General features: G+C 38.8%; 2 long non-coding RNA genes across 2 annotated transcripts in view; both read left to right on the top strand.

The window, feature by feature from the left end:
• LOC120714285 overlaps positions 1-7,447 on the top strand; it is a 96,199-nt gene extending 88,752 nt beyond the window's left edge. Inside the window, exon 6 of the long non-coding RNA XR_005691390.1 lies at positions 6,396-7,447. This is a non-coding gene — a long non-coding RNA (uncharacterized LOC120714285). The remainder of the gene's footprint in view (positions 1-6,395) is intronic.
• A 217-nt stretch (positions 7,448-7,664) lies between these two features.
• On the top strand, positions 7,665-10,458 carry LOC120747446. Its single transcript, XR_005699123.1, has 3 exons — positions 7,665-8,221; positions 8,673-8,742; positions 8,839-10,458. It is a non-coding gene; the product is annotated as an uncharacterized LOC120747446 (long non-coding RNA).
• Positions 10,459-26,086: the final 15,628 nt, after the last annotated feature.

Genomic DNA, 26,086 nt, shown 5'->3' with positions numbered 1-26,086 from the left:
ACCGTCTTAATATTTCTAGCCTTTGAGAGAGGAAAAGGTGTTGGCTCAGTTTTTTACAAGAAGTATGTTTTAAGAGGCCAGTTGCCTCGAAGCGAAGCTTGAATACCTTCTTGGTCATAAAACCTCTCTGAAATTTGGTAGACTGAAAGAAGTGCAATTTTAAAGCTCTGTTTAAAACTTAACAGTTATCTCACTTGACACCTGGCATTAATGACAAGCTTTGGCAAGTAACTTTTGCTTTACGACTTTGCATACACACAATCATCAGTATTCAGTTACTGTGGCTACCGTGCGTATTATCGTCATTGTAGACACCGAGTGTGTTTCGTATCTTTTGGGGTGAATATCCTCTCAATATAATATTTGACCCCCTTTAATGACCAGGAAAATATATTGACTCCAGGTCCAATATACAGGCAGTCTATCTTGGCACCAGTAAAGGCAGTTTTACTTTATTCTAACGACTTCAAAATACTCTCAACATACGTCTTGATGCATTCTCAATCATCCAGGAAAGGAAATCTCCAAAAGTTGATCCTGTTCATCTGGACGTAGTGTTTTGTGGGAGAAACTTGTGTTTTGAACTTGTCAAGGCTCTAACAATGAATTAAAATAATTTCCAGACTAAGCTGCTTGATCTACAGTGCATCACTATAGATCATGCAGCATAGCAGTCACACATGCCAAAACTCATTAGCACAGTGGAACGATGGAGTAAATAAGTTGAATCTTTTTATAAAGTTACTTTTCATGCAGAAAGACAGCTCTGTGACTGAACTTGCTCATTTTAATTACTGTTTTGTTTATAATTATCATTACCCATAGGCTAATGCATATTGACTTATGCTATGGCAATGTATGTTGAGAGTCTCCAAAAGTTGATTCTGTTCATCTGGACGTAGCGTTTTGTGGGAGAAACGTTTCGTCACTCATTCAAGTGACTTCTTCAGTCTCAGCTGACTGCAAGTTTCCCCAATCTTATAAACAGTACATTTGCATAATGACTGAAACCAGCCTGCTGAAGGAACAATGGGCTGGGAGGTCAGTTCTTTAGTCTTAATTATGCAAATTCTCATGATCATTGATCATCAACCACTGACCAAAACCCACTGATCAATGGCCATGAGTACCATTCACAGAGAGTTGGGGAATGGTTGCAAACATAGCATTGTAAGATGGCGAAAGATGTACCACAGGCTGTACCCAGGGGAGTCTACACCAAGTCTGTATGGTTCACCGAAAATACATAAACAGGGTGCACGTTTAAGACCGATTGTCTTCATGATCAACTCTGTCACCTATAACATCTCCAAGTTTCTGGCTTCGATCCTCAACCCGCTGGTGGGCAGCTCTGAACACTACATCCATCACCCTGGATTTTGTTGAGAAGAGATAAGATAAGATAAGACTTTATTGATCCCACAGCGGGGAAATTTTTGCGTCACCTCAGCTCAGGTACAGATATATGAAGGAAATACAAAAATACAATTAAGTACAATCAATGAAAAAAAGTAAGATAATACACTATATACAATGGTAGCATACACAGTATGTGATTATGGATATAGTTGGAAATATGGAAGAAGGTGAGAGATATCATTATGGAGGCAGATGAAACCATGGTCTCGTACGACGTTACATCTCTCTTCACTTGCATCCCAGTCACGGAAGCGTTGGAGGTAGTCCGTAAGAGATTACAGGATGACACCAACCTCAGCAACAGGACCACTCTCAGCATCGACCAAGTGTGTTTGCTTTTGGAACTGTGTCTTCATTCCACCTACTTCACATACAAGGGTCAGTTCTACAGGCAGAAACATGGGTGTGCCATGGGCTCACCAGTTTCACCCATTGTGGCCAATTTGTACATGGAAAGAAGTGGAAAAGAGGGCTTTGCTATCCTACCCTGGAACACCACCAAGCCATTGGTTCAGATATGTGGATGACACCTGGGTGAAAATCAAATCTCAGGATGTACCACAATTCACGGATCACATTAATTTGGTGGACCAACACATCAAATTCACCAGGGAGGATATGAAAGTGGCAGGTTAGCCTTCTTGGACTGACAGGCTGGTTTCAGTCATTATGCAAATGTACTGTTTATAAGATTGGGGAAACTTGCAGTCAGCTGAGACTGAAGAAGTCACTTGGATGAGTAACGAAACGTTTCTCCCACAAAACGCTACGTCCAGATGAACAGAATCAACTTTTGGAGATGCTCAACATACATTGCCATAGCATAAGTCAATATGCATTAGCCTATGGGTAATGATCATTATAAACAAAGCAGTAATTAAAATGAGCAAGTTCAGTCACAGAGCTGTCTTTCTGCATGAAAAGTAACTTTATAAAAAGATTCAACTTATTTCTTCCATCGTTCCACTGTGCTAATGAGTTTTGGCATGTGTGACTGCTATGCTGCATGATCTATAGTGATGCACTGTAGACAAGTTCAAAACACAAGCAACAATGCCACTAATAGTGTTATAAATAGAAGACACAATATCATTTTAATTAATAGACTCTGTAGCACAGTAGTGCAGGTGGTGCAGGTGATGTACAAGCATTGGCACCAGTAAAACCTCTACCTTCATAGATTTTCCAATTTTGAATTTAGGAATATTTATTTTATGGTTTTGTTCTCATGTCTACAAAGCAGTCCATGGGTTGGTGTATTGTCCTGCATGTCCTTTTTCACCTGCAAGTATCCTTAAAAATCTGTCATCTTATCACTTTACAATATTCCAGATCATCACTCCACCAAATTCTTGTTGTTGTTGAAATCTGGTTGAAAATAGTGACCATGTAAGTCACTAAAACTCCATCCATTCGGACACATCCAGCGTAGGAGTGAATATCCATATGTGTCAAAAACACTTATATGGATGCAGTCCTTGGGATTACAGTGATATTAACAGTTCCACATTTTCGTTCTTTATCTGTTTTGTGGACTTAAATGTGTATCTAGAATCCAGTTTAAGTCCAATTAATTTATAAAAAAACATATTTTTATAAAAACAAGCAAATTGTAGTTAATTAAATATATAAAAGTTTGCTTAATCACTATATAAATGGTATAGTTTGTAGCATTTACTGTATGGTAATATTTAGTAATATTAGGTTTTAAAGATGGTGAATAGTTGCAGTTAAAATAGTAGTATTGTACATTATATTACACTGTGTGATGATGTGTGTGGGTGTGATAGTAGTCAGTTTAATTGATATACTCTTTACTCCTATCTTACTGTAAGATGTGAATATGTGCTATTATTATTTATTAAAGCAGGCAGATCACGTCTGGCTCATGTTATCTGTCCGTGTAGGAGTTCAGGCTGTTCACTCTGATTTATGGCTGTGGGGTCTAACTATGTATATTTACAGTCTCATGACCTGAAAATGACACCCGCTGGGCTGAACAAGTAGGGGAGGAAAGGGCTTTGGAGGGTCACAGACCGTAGTGCACACAAATATATACAGACACACATTATGTGTTTTTATCCAATATGGTCACATAGGGGCATGCCTGCACTTTTTGGGTCCCGTGTCTGCAGCACAGATTATTTATTTTAAAGTGTAGTTAACCTTTTGTTGCATTCTGACTAAAATCAAATGTTAATAATTCTATATGCTTTGACATGCATGTAAAGTGAATGTATTTAGTGGTCAAGTTAGACAAAAAATTCAGTGCAATGGCTGTTGCTAATTAAAGCAACCAATCGGAGTGATCCTGGGAAAAGTGGCAACTAAGAAATGCAAATTACCGCACGTCAACACATCAACAGAATGACTCCTGGAGTCAGACTAGTGCAGATTGAGTGAAGTGGAGGGTAAGAAATTGCAGAGCGTTAAATAAGGTGACAGCTGCATGTTTACAGAACCCAAAGCCCAGGGGTGTGGGTGGCGTGGATTGACACTTCAGCTTCAGATTGTCACGGGCCCATTTCCAAAGAGGCAAATGGTCCTTGGCAATAAGTGAAGTTCACATGGGTTGGATTAAACTGCTGATGATAGTTTGTACCTTTGCAGTGTGGTGATAAAAAGGTTGTGGCCATGTGTTTGTGTGATTTGCAAGCTCTACTTGACAAAATAAATGCCTTCAATTTCTTTCTTTTTTACATTTCATTTCTGCATTGTCAGAGCATTCTGTTGACAAATGTCTTTCTTTTACCTATAAATTTGCTCTTTCTGCTTCTTTCTCAACTACCTTTCCTGTGCCTCTCATCTGAGTCCATGTTTTTTTTGGAAAGTGCTGTCTTTTAGCATTCTCCCTCAGAGTAATATTAGAAGAATGCTGTCAATCTCCTGCATATGGTTTAGTTATGCAGCTCCAGCTCCATATAACGATCACAAAGTAATGAAGACTTAAAGTACACCGAATCAACTAGCCTGACTCTGTTCTAGTTGTTCAAAAGCATGGCAGTCCAACACCTCTGAAGTTCACTAATTTAAGCCTCGTACCTTATTTGTTTAGCCACAACACAGTCTTTAATTTACTGTCCAAGCACCAAGTCTAACATTACGCTCTTTGACTATTTTTGGCAACCCACCCTGTATCCCGATTTGCAGTCTCAAAATGTGTTTTGTTCTCTTCGGTAAATGTACAGGACAAGTGAGATTTGTCTTAATTAGTCATGACTCTCGCTCCAAGAATTTAAACTGAAGTTTCAGAACTATTTATTTTAACTCTACTCTTGTTTTCCTCTCTCGCCCTTTTTTGTGTTTGGAGATTCACAGATTCTGATTGGTTGTTCCAGGAGGAATAAACGATGTGAAGCTGGGCTCAGAGAAGGGGTCGCTGTGTTTTATGAGCCATTAAAGTTTTATTCATCCCTGTACCGAGGCAGCCTTCGGCCATGGGGTCACCATGCTTTAAATAAACTCCCATCATTCCTCTCCCCCCACCTCCCCAATATCTGCCTTCCCACCCCCTGCTCCCCCAACCCTTTCACCCACAGACTTAATGGACTGTTTATTGTTTGATGTTCAAGTCCGACTTCATCATTTTTTCCCTCTCTCGCGCTCTTTCTCTGTTTTCCACTCTCCACTAGTGTTTAGCGGTATGGAGGTTTGACTGATGCGGTTTGTCCGTGTATTTGTGTTATATGTGTGGTTCATTTTGCGTGTGAGTGCGAGTCCTTGCATGTATGGGCTCTGCATACATGCAGAATGTCTATAAATTCCTTTGGTGTGCCATGGTTTCCTCTTCATAACATCTTCCCTCCACTCGTCTGTTTCATGAGTGGATGCAAGCTTTTACGGCGTATGACTGAATGTTTAGTTTTTAAAAACAAGGAAAGGAAAGCACATCAGTGAACCACACTGTTGCACTAGTGATGTGCAATGTCTTCATTACTTGATCGTGAGCATGGTTACCAATAACCATTTTGAAGCAAAGGTAAATTAATCCATGCTTTACATTTTTAACATATATAATACTTGAGAAAAAATTTGCTAGAAATCTGTATACATTCTGAAGTTGCACCCTCATAAATGTGGTTGGAGCTTACATGGATAGGAAAGGAAAAAAGTACTGAAACAATAAGTAGATGTACTCAGAAGTACACATTGTTTAAACTTGTGCGACCACTCTATTGATGCATTTTTGGTGTCAAAGCCCAGGTGTCCTGGGGGGGGGGGATACATAGTTGTCTGGTGAGGAAATTAATCTCGAGTAGCACACATTCCTGCAAGATTCCTAATTAATGTGTGCACTGGATTTCTGCTTACCTCACGCTCATTTAAAAAATTGTCACTGCTATAATTTCCTACAGTTGTAAAATCTGTCCTCGTGGAGTTATAAACCAGAGTGCAGTGTTTTGGCATCTAATAAGCAACTTCTCTATTAGTCAAACTGGACATCTTGGATCTCACCTGCAGTGATATACCCCCACTCCTCCAGCTCCTTCCTGTTGTTTAGTCTTTTGAAAAAAAGGAACAAATCTAAATGCTCATCTTTTCATGGGCTTTCTTCACCATATGCTTATCATTTTTACTTTAAAGATGCAGTAGTTCATCAACCTGGAGCTTGCAAAGCACTTTTTGGCCGAGGGGGACAGAGTGATAGAAGAGATATTTGTGAGGGGGGAGAGATGAAGAGTTTGCAGAGTTCCCTTACAAGCTGTGTTACAACTGACCCTATCCTCAACTTTGGCCCATGACCCTACCAGAGATCTGTCATGAGAGAGGGAGCTGCTTAACACAAAATGGAGCCTGGTGCAAGAGTCAGAAAGAGAGAGGGAAACACAGAGAGAGTGGGGAACAGAGAGAGAGAGAGAGAGAGAGAGGGGGTGAGAGAGCATTAGTGCACACAGAGGACTCATTTATCCGCTCTCTCACTTGACTTCAGTTTTTTCTTCCTCTCCTTTGCTTTCTCTTTTGTTTTCACTCCACAGACACTGTTGCCCTTTCTCCCAATACATCCCGTCTTTTTTCCCTCTGCCCCCCTCCCCTTCCCTCCCAATCTTCTCACCCTCATCTGGTTGATTTTGGACAACAGCATGCCATCATCAGCAGCCACCACCACCACAGGTACGGATTCATGGCGGCAAGGACCAGCAGGATTCTGGGAGGGAATTTGTGAGATGAAGCTTTAATGAGAGCGAGGCCTCGTCAGCCTGGAAGAAATGTATGCTAATGATATGCACACACCAAAAGGACCCTGGGTAGGCAAGGCAAGTGCTGGCCGAGCTCCCGCTGAGCTCTGAGGAAGATGAGCAGCTCAGGTCAGAAGAATAGCAACAAAAACGCCTCCTCCTCCTTTTCTTCTTCCCTTTTCTTCAATCCGCATCCACAAGGGCAGAGAAAAACTGGTTAACTTAAACCCTTAGAAATGAGGTTGTGTTGCCACATGATGCTGCTGTTGATGTATTTTAGTTTCTGGATTTCTCATTTTTTCCTTTTCTTCATCTTTGCAAGCACATTGACATTGTGGGTTGAATTAGCTGGAGATTAAACACATCTGTGGTTTACATCCAGACTTTCCAGAATTTTAACTGTCATAAATAATGACAGTTAAAAATGAAATTGTGCTCCGGAGAGATGCAATGTGTGTCCTCTAATTGTGCTCAAAGTTGTCTTTAATAATAGAAAAATTGATATTAATTTGTTTTGATACTTCATTTAGAAATTTAAACTCACCACACCCCTAGTTAATAATGGTGTATGTAATTGGGCAGTATTTAAATGAAATGACCTGTTTTCATTCAGGAATAAAGTGTATTTGTTATTAATTAAGGAAAGATGCTTGTTACTGGAAATAATGTTGCTAAATGCAATTTATATTTATTTCAGTGTTATCAAGTATGTTTCAGTTACTGATTCACATGCATTTTGTTTTTATTATATATTTTAGTGCCAAACTTTTAATTTATCCTGAAATTATGGTTGAATTAATAAATAAGCCATGTATTTTGTAGTAGCCTTTATTAAATAAACGAATATTTTGGAATGCAAGTAAATAATTTCTGATATTTCTGTTTATCTAATGATCAGATCTGTTTTCTGGGGAGACTTTTCAGTAACGTTATTTCCTTTTATCATAGATTTTATTTACAATTGTGCATTAATTTTTTATTATTATTATTATTATTATTATGTTAACGGGAAAGTAAATTAAAAAAAATCACTCCGTTTAAAGCGTCTTTTGGCGCTATATAAAAATATCTAATTCACTTGTTACCAAACTAAATGAACATTTAAGTGTTGATTTAAAAAAAAAAACTATGCAGAATTCACATCAGCATTAACGTTACGGTGCAGTCCCTGCTCTCCTCTCCTCTTCTCTGTTTCTTTGCTCGGAGTATCGCTCCTGCAGGAATTACTGGCCTGTCTGATCCGATTGCCGCTTGAAAAAAAAAAGGAAGGAAGAAAAGAAAAACGAATAAAGGACGAAGCGAGACATCAGCGCGACGATCTCGACGGCGTTAACTAGTGATCGTAAAAAGCGCCAGAGTCCAGCCGCATCAGAAATGGAAACCTCTTTTTCCACCGTCGCCTTCGGGGGTGAATAAACAAGAGGAAACGGGATGAGAAGTGGGGAAAAATCCATTGAGTCTTGGGAAGAAAATGAGAGTGGCACCTGATGATGTCGACTTTGACACGTGTTAATTGCTGCTCAGCTCTCCTCATCAGGGAGTCTCAAATTATTTTTGCGCTCCGGGCCACAGCGCCTTGTTTGCTTTGCTGAGGAAAGGAAGCAAGCTGGCCCAAACTTCAAATGGTAAGGCTCGAATCGCTTGGGTAGAATAAACTGATGCAATATATATATATGTATATATATATATATGTGTGTGGAAAACAAGAGAGCTTGCATAGAGGGAAAAAGGATATCTTAAAAAAAACATTAATAAAAATTTTAAAGAGAATTTGCAACTGTATTAAATAAAGCTGGAAATATACTTTATTGATAGAAGTATACATTTTAAATTATCGAAACACAGTGACGTTTCACTTAATTTCACATCACTTATTTCTTAAATCAAATTGAGTTCATTAAAAATAAATTATAATGCCTCTGTTTGGGATTTGTTTGCTTGGTTGTCAATATGTAAGACGGGAAGATGTTTTATTTGATGAATTAGATTTTCTTCTTTTCTCTCTGATAATCCAAGATTTACAGTGAAATATTGCCTCTATTGCTAAATCAATAATAAAGTCAATGCTATTCTCAGATAAAATGGCTTCATCGATAGGAAAATCAGACAAAACTGCTTCACTGCACTTCTGGCTACATTTAAACATGTAAGTAAATAAATAAATCTGACTTGCACCTAATAAAATGTATTCAAAATCTCAAATCCCTTTTCCTCATGTGATTATATTTACATCTGTCTGCAGCTTTGATTTCAGTTTCCTGCTGTATCCTCAGCTTTTACCAACAACACTCCTCTCAACCAGCATACTCAAATACACAGTTTTACTTCAGTGCCTGAGAGCACCAATACTCATTTTCTCTACTTCACACTTCTTACCTGTTGACATGTATTTATAAGGCCTTGCATGGTGAATTATAAAGCCTTTGTTATTGCCTGGCTTGGGGTTGGCCACTTGTTTATGACACCAGTAATGGTGGTAATTGTTATTGTTGAGATTACCTGTCAAGAGGACCTGGACAGTGAGCTTGGAGAAAGCGTTGCTCTCTTGACAAGGGGTGACAGGGGTGTGGGGAAGAGGATGTGGGGGGATTGGGGGTTGGAGGCGAGGCTGGGATGCCCTGATGACTTCTCCGCTGATAATCAGCCACCGTGGCCTGTGGGATAATTCAGCTGTCAGTGCCACCTAACAGGGCCCAGCATCAGCCGGCTGACCCCAGCTGGCGTCATTCATTTGGACTGAAGATGGGGATGAAGGCCTGAGGAGGGGTGAAGGGATGCAGGAGCAGAGAAATAAGGACAGCGTCTACATATCTGATTGCCAGAGTTGGCCTTTGAATGCAGTAATTTAATTATCATCAAACATTTTTTATAGTTTTTGAAAAAAATGTCTTTTAAATTTTGCTCCTAAAAGTGCCTTTTTCAAATTAACAGCTGATTGAATGTTTAAACCTCGCTTTGGTGAAAAACTGAGGTATTAAATATGTTTTAAATTGTATTTTACATAAGGTCTTATTTTCTTTGTATAAAAAAACGGTTTCAGTTTTTTCGCAAAGGCACATTGTAAGTCCTCACAACACTGCACCCCGATTGGCTAACAACATAGAGCAGGTCCTTTATGCCATATCATCTAAAAGCTTTGTGAAGAATTTCTGCAACCAGGACTGAACAGGCGAATGCAGTAATTCTTGAGATGCTCACGTGCATCTTAAATCAACATGACGCTATAATAAGTGTATTTTGCTGAAAATGAAATTACTTTTAAATTGAGTCACTACAACAAATTCAAAGCTTAATAATATAAAGGTTAATTGCATGCAATATGTCATGTATAGAAATTGTTGAAAATGTGACTACCTATTTGCAACCTTTTAAGGTCCTTCCTAATTCCTTCTGTAAAAGCAGACTCGTTGTCTTCCTGGACACGTGTGCATCATAAAGAGGGCAGCAGCAGCTAAAATGGCAGGCAAATCACTTTTCGAATGGTTTTGGAGCAGCTATCAGTGTCATCCCTGAAAGGCTGTCTTTATCAATGATACTGGCTGATATGGTGGGGGTGTGGAGGTTGGTGGAGGGCGTGGGGCGGGGGTTCTATCTGTCTTTGGAATCTTTCACAGTTTAGGGCCGAGAGCTGCTAAGAAACCGTCAAAGATTTGGACAGCTAAAATCCCCCGGTAGCAAACGTTGAGCTGTTCTCTATCTGTATTCCACTGTGGCAGCACACGGGGTTGTAACACTATGCCACTGCTATTCCAGTGGGATAATGTCACTAAGGAAATAGTGCCAGAAAAACGTCTGCACAATATTTTTGTTATAATACATTATTCTTTTATTTTTTAATTTTATCATGCAAACATTTATGAAAATGAACACATTTTGTGAATTTGTGTCACTTTTTCAAATTTATTTTTTTGCGTCTGAACATTGTACTGTTTCTGATTCAGTTACAGTATATAACTACTGTCTGCACCTAATTTAATCTCTATTCATGGATGTAATTTTAATAAATGATACAGTATATTTTATGATTTTGTCAAACTCTTTGCAGCGTGACTTTTGTGGTGATTTAAATGAGTTTGGATTGAGTGATGCTGAACTTTTGCTGTCCATTTACCCATCAGCACGTGTGATATTTCATCCAAACTGTTATTGTCATAACACCTCGTATGTAATTTTGACGACGTTTGAGGTAGGTTTGCTTTCCTTCGACCACTTTACAAGTGTGAAATCCACAGTGTATCCAAAATTACGCAGAAATGTTGCTATGTGTCAGAGTGAAAAAATAAACACAACAAAAACTTTTGCACAAACATTAGTGCCCATGTGATGGAAGATTTTTTTAGTGGATTTACAGAATCCTGTTTTTCCACTTTGAGTAATGCTCATAGAGCATTTTACATGTTCATTTTTTTTTTGTAAATGTCTGGCTATTTTTCACTTCAGTGGATTTTTTTCTCTGCTTCTAACCCTTCCTGTTTATCTATCCTGTTGTCACAGGCCATAAATCAAAAGCAATTGCTTCATATCTTCATTTTGGATCTTTGCAGTTTTATTGCCATAGCTTAATCCTTTGGCTGGTTGACAATGGAACATCATGATCAACACCATCATCACAACTTTACCAAGAAATTTATATTAACGCAATCTCTTCTCGATATTGAAATAAAGCACAATCTCATTTCTTATTCAAATGATAGCATTAGGCGTGTATGCATTTATCACCAGATACAGGAGTGAGGTTATAAACAATGCCATTCATTATCTGGCCCAGATGCAGCGATTGTTGATTAAAGGGCTTTGAATATAACACGCACACACTTGTTCACTTACACACTTAGGCACAGGCACACACACACACACACACAGATGGGTGGACATTAGGAAAAGAGAGAGGCCATCTGAATAGGCTGGAGGGACATTAACGGCAACAATGATTGATATTTGCCGCACAGGCTTTTTAATGGTATTGTTATTCCTCAGAGTTATACCCCGTCCTCCCCACGTCTCGTCTCGCAGATAAATGGAGGTGTAATAATGAATAGAAATTATCCTGATTATTTTGGTGGAGGTGGTTTGAGAGCAAGTGGGGTGGGGGTGTGTTGGGGGGTGAGTCATAATCTAACATGAAGCTTAAAGCTTAGTCAAGAGTGTCTAGTGGATTTCCTTTAATGTTTGCTGAGTTACTTGTAGAGGAAAACAAGGTGCTGTGTAAAAAAGCTAAAAAGCATGATATCTGTCATACTGACATTGTGTAATTAAAGGTAAATAAAGACCGATAATACCCTAAAATAAAGAAATTATTAAGATGTGTGGTATAAACATTCATAATATAATTAATGAGAAAACTTCATGTACCCTCAACCTGGAACCTACTGTCTTTACAGACGTGTGGATATTAGTGGATACTTCCTAAAAATGTATAAACATACAATATATCCAGTATTTGTGTAATTTTCTTAAGTCTAAACAATATTGAATTACAGAATTGACACGTTAGTTAGCAGGCGCTTTACTTTCCAGAACCCCAGATTCATAAATGAGCCATAACTAAACCAATACTAGTCCTTTATGCTTGGGTGAAAAACTGTAATATTAATTACTTGTGTTGTCTTAAGAGCCTGCTGAGTGTTGATTGTGTGAACAGCTGAGGTGGACATCGCCAAAACACATTATTTGATGTGAGAGGCCAGCTTGTCCAAAGCAGTTGTGTTTATTACACACTCCTCTGGCACCTGCTGCATTGAGTCAGCCTGCCAGGACACACACACACACACACACACACAGTCTTCCAAAATCTCCTCTCCATTTAGCCTCTTTCCAACCAAATGACGGTCATTATCACTTTTCAATTACATTTGCAGGACTCAACTGCTCTATCAGTGGTGTTCTCTGCTATTTTAGGAAACTTAAAAATATTCAACCTGCCACTGTGAACACAATATTTAAACTCAAAGGATCACAAGTTCAATCTAAATGCATTTTACTGTATAGCACTCTTTGTGTGTTTTTAACAGTCTTTGATGTGAGATTTTACAACTTTAGGTTTAAAGCATTCATGCAGGTAAAGCACCAAATTTCAACACAGTATAATATTCTTTATTGTATCTCCTCGGGGCTTTATGTTGTGTATTCAATATTTCCAATGAACACTTAGGGTGTTTGTTCTGCTTGGAGATTTAACTAAATTTTTCCTGACACTTGTTGACTGTGACTCTTACCTGTTGTTCTTTGTTCTCTGCAGTTTTCTCTTAGTCTTTATTTCCATTACTTTGATTTGTGCATCTCCTTCTCACATTCATTTAAATGTGTCTTTTGACTTTGCTGATTTCTTTCTAGCTTTATAGTAACACTAAGAGCATGACATTATTTTGCATGCATTGTTACTCCCTTAACAGCTTCCCTACCCCACAGTGTCACATTTTGTTATTTGGAGAGTGGGTATTTTTCCCTTCCCTCTTTAAATTTAGCTGCTTGCAACACAATGCTACAATATCTCATCTTTTGCACTTGATTTTTCTTGAACCTGAAAAATATATATTTTTTAAAAAAATTTTTTTAAATCAACAATAAAATGTAATCATTCCTTCGGAAATTCTCTATTGCTCTTTTTTTCCGTTTTCCTCTTCATCTACACACTACAAAGACCTCTCGTGTCATTCTCGTTTTCCTCCTTCATACCAACGTGTTGTGCATCATCCACTCACAACATACCTCCTTCCTCTCTTTCTTTCCTCATCCTAGGGTGCAATGTTGTGATGCCTTCCTCCAGTCTCTCCCCCACTCCGCCTCGCCACCATTCCACTCTTTCGGTAATCAGGGCCAGATGGAGGCAGAGATGGAGTGATGCAGGGAGGGAGGATTGGGTTTGGTCCTAGCAGTGTCTTAGAACGTGGGGAGCTGTCAGCCCTGCAGGGAGAGAGGAATTCTCGAGCAATAAAATAGGGATTTATCACCACTCTACCACAGAGAGAGAGGAGAGATGTGGAGGGAAAGGGTGTGAGGCAGAGAAAGGGACGAAGAGATCAAGAAAGTCAGATAGAGAAGGGTGACGTGGGAGACAAATGAATAGACAGAGGGATGGAAGACTCTTCATCATTGTAAAGCTTCAGATGGATGAAGGAACAAGCATGTAGAATGATAGACTGTGTTTGCCACTGGAAAAGATCTGTAAGAAGGACGAAGCCAGAAGACGAGGGAAAAAGAAATTGAGAAAGACAGTTGTGTGATAACACCCGCAGCTCATCTGCTCACTTACTTGCATCCTGACTTCTTCTCTGTTGCCATGTGTAGCAGTTAGACAGAGGCGTGTCTGTGCAGAAAGTAATGCCCAGTTGTGTTCAGCGGATGGTGCGTTAAGCAAAAAGAGTCGACCTCCCCTACTGGGCCAAATGAACCTGCTAAAATAACCTCTCTCCACAATCGGCTGTGTAATTGAAACCAGAATGTGCAGCATTTGATAAATTGCTTGACCCTGCAGGAATGTTAAGGTCATAAATTTTTAGTGCATTTTGGCGGTGCTGAGATGTGCAGAGGTGTATGTAGCATGTCCATTGGTGTGCCTGTGTGCCAGAGAAAGGATCTGTGTGTGTTATTATTTCAAAGCATAATGGTCTTCCAGAGGTTTTCTCAAGGAGGCAAGACACAAATACTAGTGTACTTACATATATATGCATTCCCCCACAGCTGCACACATGTAGACAGGTGTACACAGACAAATGTACATCAGCTTTCAAGGACATTATGCTACATATTTTCTCCTCAACTACCAGACAGCCTATAAAGTCTGCTTCTCTGCGATATCTTTAATGCTTTACATCAAAAGAGCAGAACTAAAGACAAATGCAGAGCTGCTCAGTGAAAATCTAAAACTGGAGTACGTGCATACCTTTCATGAATTAAATATTCTGTTTAAAATGTCCAATTTCAAATGTGAAGACACTCAAGACACATATCAGAACCCAGTGTCCACATGTGCCATCCTGTTCACAGTTGAGAATTAATTCAATGATGCAGTATTTTTTTATAGAAGCTATATCATTTTCCTAGTGAGCTGTCTGCTATATGTAAATCAGGTATTTGTTTATGGAAATACTGGGTTCTTAACGACTATAGAGTGAAAGAGACTGAAGATTTTTTTTCTTTCACTGGGGCAAGAAGTAGCCCATTACCACAGTGCTGCACAATAAAATGGTTCCTAGTTTCAGTTCAAAACATTGTCCCTGTGTCTCAAGCAAATGGTATTGAGCTTCTTTCACACGATTCTGTCTTTATGGTTGCTTACATGTTACGCCAACACATCTAAATGTGGTTGGCAGAAGTTTTTATACACTCAGTGTTCTTCTGTTCTCAAAGCTGTTTGGAATTACTTCTCAGAATGTATGTCAGACTGTAGGTAACTAACCCTGAAACACTGAAAATAATGACGTAACAGTCTGTAACTGTTCCTCAGATTTAGTTCTTGAACATCTGGCATAGGTGTAAATGTGGTAAAATTTAAAGGGCCCATGTTGTGCTTTTTGGGTTTTGCCTTTTTGTAAGTATGTTGTACTTACAAAACCCACAACAAAGAGTTTTTGTCTCCCACAACAAATGCTGCTCCTAAACTGTCTGCTTCTTTTGTCCTGGCCATTCAGACTTTTCTACATTACTATCAGCATTATCAGATTTAAAATAATAACTGTACATAAGTCATAACTAAAAGACAAATAGTAATAAATATGTAATTTTTAAAAACAACGTTGTGACACAAATCTGAAAGAGTGGAGCAGCCACCGATGTCCACTCCTAATTTACAGCAAGATTTTCAGGAGCTAGTGCAGGTTGTTATTTTAGGATTTGATGTAATACCTTTATTATCACAACAAGCTATACAGCTTGAAAGACATGTGGCACGGGGTGCATAAACCCATACTTAGTAAAATATTATAATATAATATAATATAATATATCTTAAAATGAGTTGGCCTGGATAAGTACAACTCCAAATGGCCAGTGGGCCAAAATAGTATACTGACTACAACGGTGTATCACAAAATTTTCAATTTATTGTTCATTATAGCAGTTTTAGCTTTATTTGTTGTACATCGTAGAGGGGAAGATTGTTATACAAATACAATAATAACCACAGACTTTGCAACCTTGGTTACAATGTAAAGGATCTGCAATTACATGGCAGTCTCGGCAGTCTGTCATTGTAAAATGAATGGCTTCATCACATTTTCATTTAAAAAGAAACTTATAAGTATTGCCTGATGCTGTTTAACAATCCAACAATATTTTATCAAGTATCTTTGAGTTATACAAGCTATTCAGTCTTCCTTCTCTGATCTCTTGAATTAATGGGGAAAGGCAATCTGATCCTAAGACAATAATCGCCACACCCGACCAATTCCATCATCATCACCATATCAAAACATGCAACATTAAACTCAAGAGATACTTAAACTCCTCCACTTGGGGCAGTAACTCGTCCATGAACTGGAGTGGGCACTCCACCCTTTTCCCACTGAGGACCATGGCCTCATTCCCGCCACTTCACACTCAGCTGCAAACCTGCTCTAGTGTGAGCTGGAGGCCATCGCCTGATGAAGCCAACAGAACCAAATCATCTGTGAAAAACAGAGATGAGATTCTGAGACCAACTAAGTGGAAGCCTTCCACCACTTGGTTAGAAATTCTGTCCTAGGCTAACAAAGCCTGATAGGACTCCTTTTTCAGCATGATGGTTCCCTTCACCTCTGATGTCCATCATCTGGTTCGGGAGTTACCACTACAACAGGCACCAACCACCTTGCAGCAGCAGCTCAGTGTTCAGCAGGTGCTGAACATGTCCAAATGGACGTTGAAGGTCCTGCAGACAGGGGCCTCTGCTAGGCATTCCCAGCACACCCTCATTATACGTTTACGCGTCCTAGGTCTGCCCAGCATCATCCCCTACCACCTGATCTAATTCAACACCAGGTGGTGATCAGTTGACAGCTTGGCACCTCTCTTCACATGAGTGTCCAGAACATACGGCTGCAGATCTGATGATACAATTACGAAATCGATCATCAATCTGCAGCCCAGGGTGTCCTGGTGTCACGTGGTACTTATGGACACCCTTATGTCTGAACATAGTGTTTGTTATGAAGAAACCACAGTTTCTTCATAAGTCCAGTAACAGAACACTAATCGGGTTCAGATTGGCAGGCCATTCCTCCCAGTCATACTTCGACAAGTCTCACTGTCATTGCCCACATGAGCATTGAAGTCTCCAGAAATACGACAGAGTCTGGAGGTGGTGCACCTACAAGCACTCCACCCAGGGACTTCAGGAAGGCCAGGTACTCTAAACTGTCATTCGGCCCATAAGCAGAGATGACAGTCAGGACCTGTTCCCTGATCTGAAGGTGCATGGAACAAACCCTTTTGTCCACTGGGAACAATGCCAAAATACAGGCAGCAAGTCAAGAGGATACTAACTGTTTGGTTATTGACCGAGAACAAGATAGAGATCACGGACACAGAAATGACATTTCTGGCAGAAATGAGATTTCTCCAAAGGGTGGCTGGCCTGTCCCTTAGAGATAGGGTGAGGAGTTTGGCCATTCGTGAGGGACTCAGAGTAGAGCCACTACTCCTCCACATCGAAAGGAGCCAATTGGGGTGGTTTGGGCAACTGACAATGATGCCTCCTGGGGCAGGCCCAGGACACTCTGGAAAGAATATATCCCTCGGCTTGCCTGGGAACCCTTTGGTGTTCCCCTGGATAAGCTGGAGGAAGTGGCTGGGGAGAGGGATGTCTGGGATGTCTTCTCTGCTTAGGCTGCTGCCCCTTTGACCCGGCTCCGGATAAGTGGAAGAACATGGATGGATGGATGGCAACATTAAAAGAAACAAAAATGTCCAATGTCCTCAGATCTAGGAAAGTACCCTGGACAGCCTAAATCAGATCAAAACAAGACCACAAATGTAAAGAGGCCTCTATAGCTCTTATCACCATTAGTTAAGTTAGTCAGTGCTGCAAGTGGGGCTAAATTTTGTACTAAACACAAGAATACCCCCACGTTTCTACTTTACTTATAACATTTTAATGACAAACCTCATGCATACACTTGTGTATACATAGGGTGAGAACAAGAGACTGATTGATTTATGTTTATTTTTTTCTTGTTGCACAAACCATACTGATATAACAGACTGTAGACCTTTGATTAGCATACAAGGCAGAAGCCAACAGCCAGCTAAACATCTGAATGTCATAACATCATAACATTTATATTCAATGCAGCTCACAGAAACATGTCGTAAAAGTCAGCATTGAGTAAGATTTCCTTCCCAGCGTCTTCCTTAGTTGGGCTCAAATACTATATATACTGTAGATATATATATACAGTATATATTCCCTTGGTCAAAGTCTACAGTTATTATTCATCTCTACCTTTCTTCCACGTCTTTTTTTTTTTTTTTTTAACCTGTTTCCCTCCCCTCACCCCAAACTTATCATGGCATGTCTGCCCCTCTGAGCCTGGTTCTGCTGAAGGCTTCTTCCTGTTAAAAGGGAGTTTTTCCTTCCCACAGTCCCCAAATATGCCGTATGAGTAACGACACGGTCTGACTATTGGGATTTATTCCATTTTATTGTATGGCGTTTACCTTAAATTATAAAGCTCTTTGAGTTGGGTGTTTTGATTTTGCGCTATATAAATTCAATTTAATCAATTTTAATTGAAAATGCAGTAATAATAATAATAAAAATAGTAATAATAACGATAATAATAATAATAATAAAAAAATTCTCTTTATTTGCTCTTAAAAGTTTATCCTGGAAAAATATTTCATAAAAGGTCATTTGGAAACAAAAAAAATGAAGAGATTAATGTGAACTAGTATTTTTTTTTTTTTTGCTTGTCTTAACTTAATTCAAAATTTCCTGATCTATTTTATTTGAATCTGTGTCAACTGAAGTTGCACAACATTTGAATAACCCATATGCAGACAGGTCATGAAAATAATAATAATTAAAAAAAAACTTACATTTGCTGTATAAACTGTATGAACTAGGCACCATGTGTATGTATGTCAACAGAGTTGAGGACACGGAGAGCCCAGCCAGAACCAGAGGGCATGGAGAGGTCAGCACAATGTAAACAGAGGCCGCCACACGATTTACGATGTTTGCTGGCTGCTAAGATGAGGGGTCTGCACATTCTCACAATCATAATTGCTTTTTGCAGCTTTTCAATCAACCTGACTTGGTGGACATTGTTTTTGTATTTTTTTCACCTCTCATTTTTCCCTCTTGTCATCAGGGAGACTGCTCTGTGTGTCAGTAGCTTCCCCTGCATAGCTGTGACACAAGCTTAAACATAAGCAAAAGTCTAAAACTTCAAGATTCTTTTGTTTTTTCTTCTTCTTTTATAATTAGGAGCAGACTTTGTTTCTTTCTCTCCCTCCATTTTTCTTGCTCCCTTGAAATCCTGACACTGGCCACTCTGGCCCACTGAAAAGGGGAAGCCCAGTCACACATGTGGACATCTGGTTGGACATGGAGAGCATGCAGCCCCACTGAATTTTGACCCTCCTTCCCTCCCATGCCTGTTGACAGTCGTTACCTGTGCCCCGGCAGGCCCTCGCTGCCCCATGATAAAACGACTGCAGTCCAGAGCCAAGCGCATAAATATTTCTTTTTCTATTTTCCAAAATAGCTTTTAATTTTACAAGTTTTACGACCTTAATATTAAGTGCATATGTTTTACAAGACATCATGTCCTCTCCCTCACCCCTCGGGTTCACAATTGAAAGGTTTTTTTCTTTTGTAGTCTTTTGAAAGAAGAAAGGAAGAAAAGTAAAAAGTATAAATGAGGGAGAAAGGTAAGCCAGGGAAGGCTTTCCTCCAAGGATCCACTTATTTCATCTGAATCCTATATAAATTATGTGTTTAAGTACCATATCATTTATCATATCATCATGTCCAGATGCAGACATATTAGTAGGTGACATGCTCTTTTTTTATGACAATGAAGTGTAATAAAATAAGTTAAAATATACATTTATATTTATCTATTATCAAAAAAATGCAGTCCGTTGAATCATAATTTGTGGCTGTTATTATTATGAGCTTGCTCAATAACATTTTGCATGTGTGTGTGTGTGTGTGTGTGTGTGTGTACTCTTAGCCTCCACATGACCTTTTTCTCTCTTTCTTCCTTTCCCCTCCATCTCCTCAACATCATCCACATGTGCTTCACTGACCACTCACAGCATAAAACTCTGATTCATCTTTCATGCAAGAGATTTTTAGATTTCATCAGCATATGTGGCCAAACGGCACACACTCGGGCTTGCTTTACTTGAAAAGAGATCTGAGAAAATAACAAAATCAAAATGCACTGTTTAATGAAAGGCTTATTTATTGGTGTTATATAATGTAACCAAAACCTCCAAGTATAACATAAAGAAAACAGTTTTCTGTCTCACAGAAACAGTTGCAGAGAGCAAGTTATATGGAAGATAATCTCCAAAACATGTATCATTGCAGAGGGTATCCACTCAATTTAAAAAATAAACAACTGTTTCAGTTCATTTTGTTTTCATTTAACACTGTTTTTCATATTTTATTCTTCTCTTATAAAATGTCCTCATGAAGTATTCTCATCCCAATCTAATTGTTCTTACCTACTGCCTAAAACAATCTAGACAAACATCTTACTGGAATAATGGAGGAATTTCGGTTTTTAAGGAAGCTTGGAGACTGGAGTTCAAGTAAGTTTTGCTTTCAACCACTGGCCCCAAAAATATTTGGTCACGTCACTTCACAATAATGACAGTTTGGCACAGTTTGTCTATAGTTAGGCATGGAAACTGCTTGGTTGAGGTTATAAAACGATCCTGGTCAGATCAAAGATTAGAATTCACTTTCAATATATTAAACCAAAGTTTAGAGTGTGTCCGAGTCTATCTTGTGGTGGATAAACCAGCTCATCTTTTACATGCATATAATAGAGGCTGTTCATCTTTAAAGCAAAGCTGTACTAGTAACAGATGACCTATAGCTACTTTTCTGCGGAGCAGTCTCTTTTTAATAAAGGCTCAATTTAGGTTATTAATTTAACCAAGACTTTTGATTTGGATGATAATTATCTTCTTTATAATAAACTGTATGTTATTGGTGTTTTTCAAAAGGCACCATTCTTTATTAATTTCCCCCTAATCTGTTTAACCTTTTTCAATCAGCGATCTTCTATTTCAGTTTTTCTTTTCAATGATTGTTGCATAGTCATATAACCTGATACACATATCTCATTGTGATATACCTAAAGTTCATAGCGCTCCATCCATTTCTATTTATTCTGCTCATCCTAGTCAGCATTGTAGTTTGACTGGAGCCTATCCCATCTGTCATGAGGCAAAAAGTGAGTTATGTCCTGGACATGTCTTCAGAGCTAAAAGACAGACAACCATTCACACCTACAGCCATTTTACAATCACCAGTTAATGTAATATGCTTGTCTTTGCACCATAGGAGGAAACCAGAGAACCTGGAAAGAGGCCACACAGGGACAGGTAGAACATGCAAATTCCACAGGACCCTCAAATTTCACTTCAATTTTGTTTATATGGTGTGAATTTGCCAATGCCTTAAGTGTAAATACCCTTCAACATTAGAAAGCAAACCTCAACAATTAGACTGTTCTAAATCACCAAGCACTTGGTGATGGTGGGAAGGAAGAACTCCCTTTTAACAGGAAGACACCTCTGGAGGGACAGGCTTGGGGACTGCCATTTGCCATGACCAGTTTGGTGGTGAGGGGAAATTGAGTGACAATATGACTGCAAGTTCATTAAGTATAATCCAGAAATGTAGTCTTTTACTATACCTTGCCCTTACTGATTGTGATTGCAAGGCGCTATCCTTGACAGTGCTGTACACATGCCCCCCCCCCCCCCCCTGCAAGACATCCCAGTTCAACAGGGGTTGCATTGCCTCAGATGAAATATATCACAATAAATCCCTTTGAGTACATCTCCAGCATGCTTGCATCCTGCTGTCCCCTGTGCTCAGATTTAGCTCCTGTGGTGACATGAGTTATAGCGTTCTGTCTAAAAGCACCTTGTGAGAATTTATTACTTTGGCATACAAGTATGAATGGAAGAATATTTGGATGGAAGGAGAGAATTGAGGAGAAAAGGGGAAAGCAGGAAAACTGATCCAATTTGGTTTGGGTTAAGATGGAAGCATCTCAGTGAAGGACAGAGACACGATTGTGGTGAAGAAATTGAAACATCCACAATTTGATGAAGCTGACACATATTACCAAATGATTGATACAAAAATGAAAACAAATCAATGGTATTAGCTCACAAGATGAAAAATAACTGACTGACTCTGAGTGACAAAATGATGAAACTTTAAACAGCATCAAACCCCCATCTTTCTGAATTATATTGACCGATGAACTTTGGGATTTTTTCCGAAACAGATGTCTTTAAATGTTTTTTATAAATGGGAGCGTTTTAGGAGGGAAAAATGGAAAACCCATTGCTTTTATCATTTCCATTTTATAGATAGTGGAGACAAAGAATGATAAAAGAAATGAGTCAGACAGAAAAAGTCCCGTCATCCTTTATATCTGTCTACTTTGCTACTTTCTACCACCAGCTAATACAAAACAACAGCGATTCAGCCAAATGGTTCATGTGGTTTTCTACATCTGTTGCTCCAACCACCAGATTCTTGGTATTTCTTTTCCAGGAAAGCATTTCTGGCAAACAGGAAGTGGAGCAATTTATATTTCTACAACCTTAAATTATTTGGAATAAAATAAAAGAAGGCTGTGTATTTAGTTAGACCCACTAAGGCAAAAAAAACCCAAAACAAAATAAACACTACCTGAAGATAAATCATCAACTCAAAACTTTTGTGATGTTTCCAAAAGGCTTGATGCTCTGATTGTCAATTATGGGACAGGATTCTCCTACATGGTGTGTACAGAATTCATCCCCAGCAAGTTAGTTTCACCTAATCTTCACTGATGATAAAATAAAACACAAGAGCAACACAATAAATTCAAGAGCATAGACTGCATGTTTGCTGTATGGAAAATAGCTGTTGCTTCTTATTCTTTACCTAAGAAATCCTGATGTAATTCAAGAGTTTGACTCTTAGCCATATTAAAGCAACGATAGATACTTTTGCTATCCCCCCCCCCCCCCCCCAACAGCAAAGGTTTGATTTATAAAGTCTCAATCCTGTGACTTTTCATATTATGTTTATTTGATTTGTGCTTCATTGTAATACCATAAGGTAGTTAAAACCTTATGAGGGACACTATTCATATAAACCAAGCTTAAAGTTTGGCTTTCTGTTTTTTCCACCCATATGGTAGTTTTTAAGATGATGTTCACCTCTGGATATATTTGCAACTACCGTCACTGGACATACATGGTTATAGGCTATTTTTTAAATGTAAAATGTGTTGTGTGCATTAAGTAAGCACAGTTGATGTCCAGACTACCTACAGCTGTGAGGTTCTCCTTCTTATTCAAATGTTTTGTCATTAATGAACTTCTTTATAACTGTATCTATTATCTCCTACTATGGCTGTCTCCAGATTAGACAATTAAAAGAAAAAACAACAGTCTCATTTACAGCCACAGTGTGACAGATATGTTCCCAGAGGAGAGGGATACTGGCTCATTCAAAGCTGCTAAGTATAACCAAAGTCTTCTTCTTAGCACTCACAAGCAATTTGGGTTGTTAAGTAGTTCTGAAAGAAGAGAAAAAAGTGCAATTTTGGGCCTTCCATCCAGATGTTCTGGGTGGGGGGGGGGAATCAAGGGTAGAAGGACGTTTTGGCCAAGAGGCAGAGAGACATGAGGATTGGGAAACTTGGCCTGGGGCATCTCCCCTACAGGGACAAATTGATGTCAAGTCTCTGTATCCAGGAGGATTAAGTGTGTGTTTACTCTGCGTACACACGAGGTGCTTAGGCCAAAACAGCTTGAAGATTTCCTTGGGAGGAAATGGCAAATCATTTCAGCTAATCTGCACACACACACACACACAGTGTTCTTAAAGATATAAATAAACTAACGCCAGAGCTGCTGTTTACTACAATGCTGAGATCTGATAATCACTAGAGTCAAACTGGAAAAGATGAAGAATTGTAGAGTTATTTTTTCTCTCAGAGAGATGAGTTTCAAGGTTTCTGCTTTGTGTTTTTCTTGTTTGGAGTTTATAAATTGTAGTAGAAATGAAATAAAAGTTCCAACTCGTTCTTCATCATTAGTGGAAAATGTGAGCAATTCAAGGGCTTTTCCTAGGTTTGAGCTTATTTCACAGAAAAAAGATCCTGACTCAACAGTCATTTGGTAAAAATAATTTAGGACAGCTGAGATATACACAATGAGCAGTATGGGTTAATCGTCAGCTACCCGTCTCATATTTCCCTTTATTTTCACCAGCTTTTGCTTCTTTTTGTCCAGCTTTAAATTTTGTCCACATTGTAAATTTAAATACAAAATCAAGCCAGATTTTCTGTTCAATTTTTATCCTTCAACTGATGCTTCATTTTTCTCTGATGCTTAATGGACCATAAAGCCCGTGTCCTGGGCAGAACTCCTTCTTTTCTGTTTTAGAGAGTCTCCTTGTCCATAATGCCATATAACATAAACACATTGCATTTGATTGGTAGACATAAACATTGACTGTGGCTGGAGCGCAGTTTAACGCCAAGCCACAACTCACGGACGCTGTTAACGGCCTTGTTGCCACAACCGAGGCAAGCCAAGGCCGGCTACTGCCCTGCACAATCAAGGGCACAGAGGAAGACAAAAAAGGAGGAGAATGGTGGGAAAGGAATGCAGAAGAAAATGCACATCCTTTCTTGAGGTGGAGTAACAGATTAATTGATTGATAGATTAGGAAAAAGATAAGGGAAAAATAAGCATAGAGGGCTTTCAGGTCAGGTCTCGTATTATTGCCTTGCCTGTGTATTTTGTGTTTATTTTGCAAATTAAACCAACTAAGAACTAAAGGGCAGGTCAGGGCTTTCACCTAATAGTGACACTATAACATTTTTCTCGAGTATGATTTGGTGCAACATTCTGGAAACCAAAGGGAGTTCATTTCTGCTATAATCTTATAGCAGATCATTATAGAAAAAGTTCCATCAAAGCTGGTATTACAAACATTAGACATATACATCCAGACAGGAGCTACATTTCCGTTTCTGGAAATGTTTATAGAAGATTAAGTCTGGACTAAGTCTTCCTGCTTTTCCTTCACAATGTAAGTTAGTCTCTCTGGAACAATACAACATGAGACCTGTCATGTCCATGTTTTCAACAGTGGTGCACATATACTGTCCCAACACAGTCCAGTAACTCCTGGCTTGAAAGAGTCCAATAGTTTGGTCTGTTTTGATGTTACTGTGAAGTATTTGAATATATTCCACATAAAGGGATTTTCATATGAACCATCTCTGACAAACATTTCATGTGCTTCCAAAATATTTTTATTTCTTTGGAAATTGCCACAGACAATTAAATAAAGTACCTTTTTTCATCCAAGCACTTAGCAGACACATCTGGAATATTAGCACACATATGATGTAGTTTAACTCATCTGAAATCTTGTATTTACCATCTGTGTTTATACTTTAAAACAGGCACAATTCCAGTCTGTGTCAGTGATATCTTCTTCCAAGTACTTAACTTATCATGTGATGATTCATTAAAATATCTAACTAATATTCCATAATATGTAGACACATCCTCTCCTTTCTAAACTTTAAAGACTCATTTGTTGATAAAGGTGGCATGTGCATTTTCTGTTTATTCTTTGAGGATATGCAGTTTTTTAAAACTGTGGAACAGTTTAAATCAATATTTCTGAGGCAACTGTTAAAAAAAAGTTAAACTTCATCTGATAAAGGTCCATTATTTTCTGAATCCCCGTTGTTTTTCCTTAAATTCTCCCTCGTTTGTGCCACATATTACCCCAGATAAGTGTAACATGACACAGTGAAGGTGCATCGCTTATATTTTTCTGTCCAATCTGCCAAATTGTGATTTTATGAAAGGATTCCCAGTATTTCTTTAGTGTCTTAACAAGAATAGAGTTATAAATGTAATGGTGCTATTGTATGAAAATAGTGTGATGCTGAAGCCCGACTCTCTTATAAAGCAAGTATAAGAGCCTAAGGTGGAGTCTGTCAATCTGTATAAACCAACTAAATGATCTGTCAAGCTTATCACAGGGCATTTTGACAGAGGCAGTGGGATTGTTTAAAAATATTGCAGGAATTAGAAAATGGAGCAAACCGGTGTAAGTATGCCCTTTAGTTTATCTGTCACATAGGTGACTTTTACAAGAGCCATCCTTGCACAGATGTAACGCCAGCGAACATGCTTTTGAAAGCATCAAATGTCTCATGCTGAAGAGTTCCGGCTTTGCATTCTTTGAAGGGCACTTCTACATTCTACATGTTCCCAAATGGCATGAGAAG

This window comes from Simochromis diagramma, unplaced genomic scaffold, assembly GCF_900408965.1.
Source record: "Simochromis diagramma unplaced genomic scaffold, fSimDia1.1 OVJJ01000596.1, whole genome shotgun sequence".
In the NCBI taxonomy this organism is placed as follows: Eukaryota; Metazoa; Chordata; class Actinopteri; order Cichliformes; family Cichlidae; genus Simochromis; species Simochromis diagramma.
The sequence above is the reverse complement of the archived record's forward strand: the minus strand, read 5'-3'. Positions and strand labels throughout refer to the sequence as shown.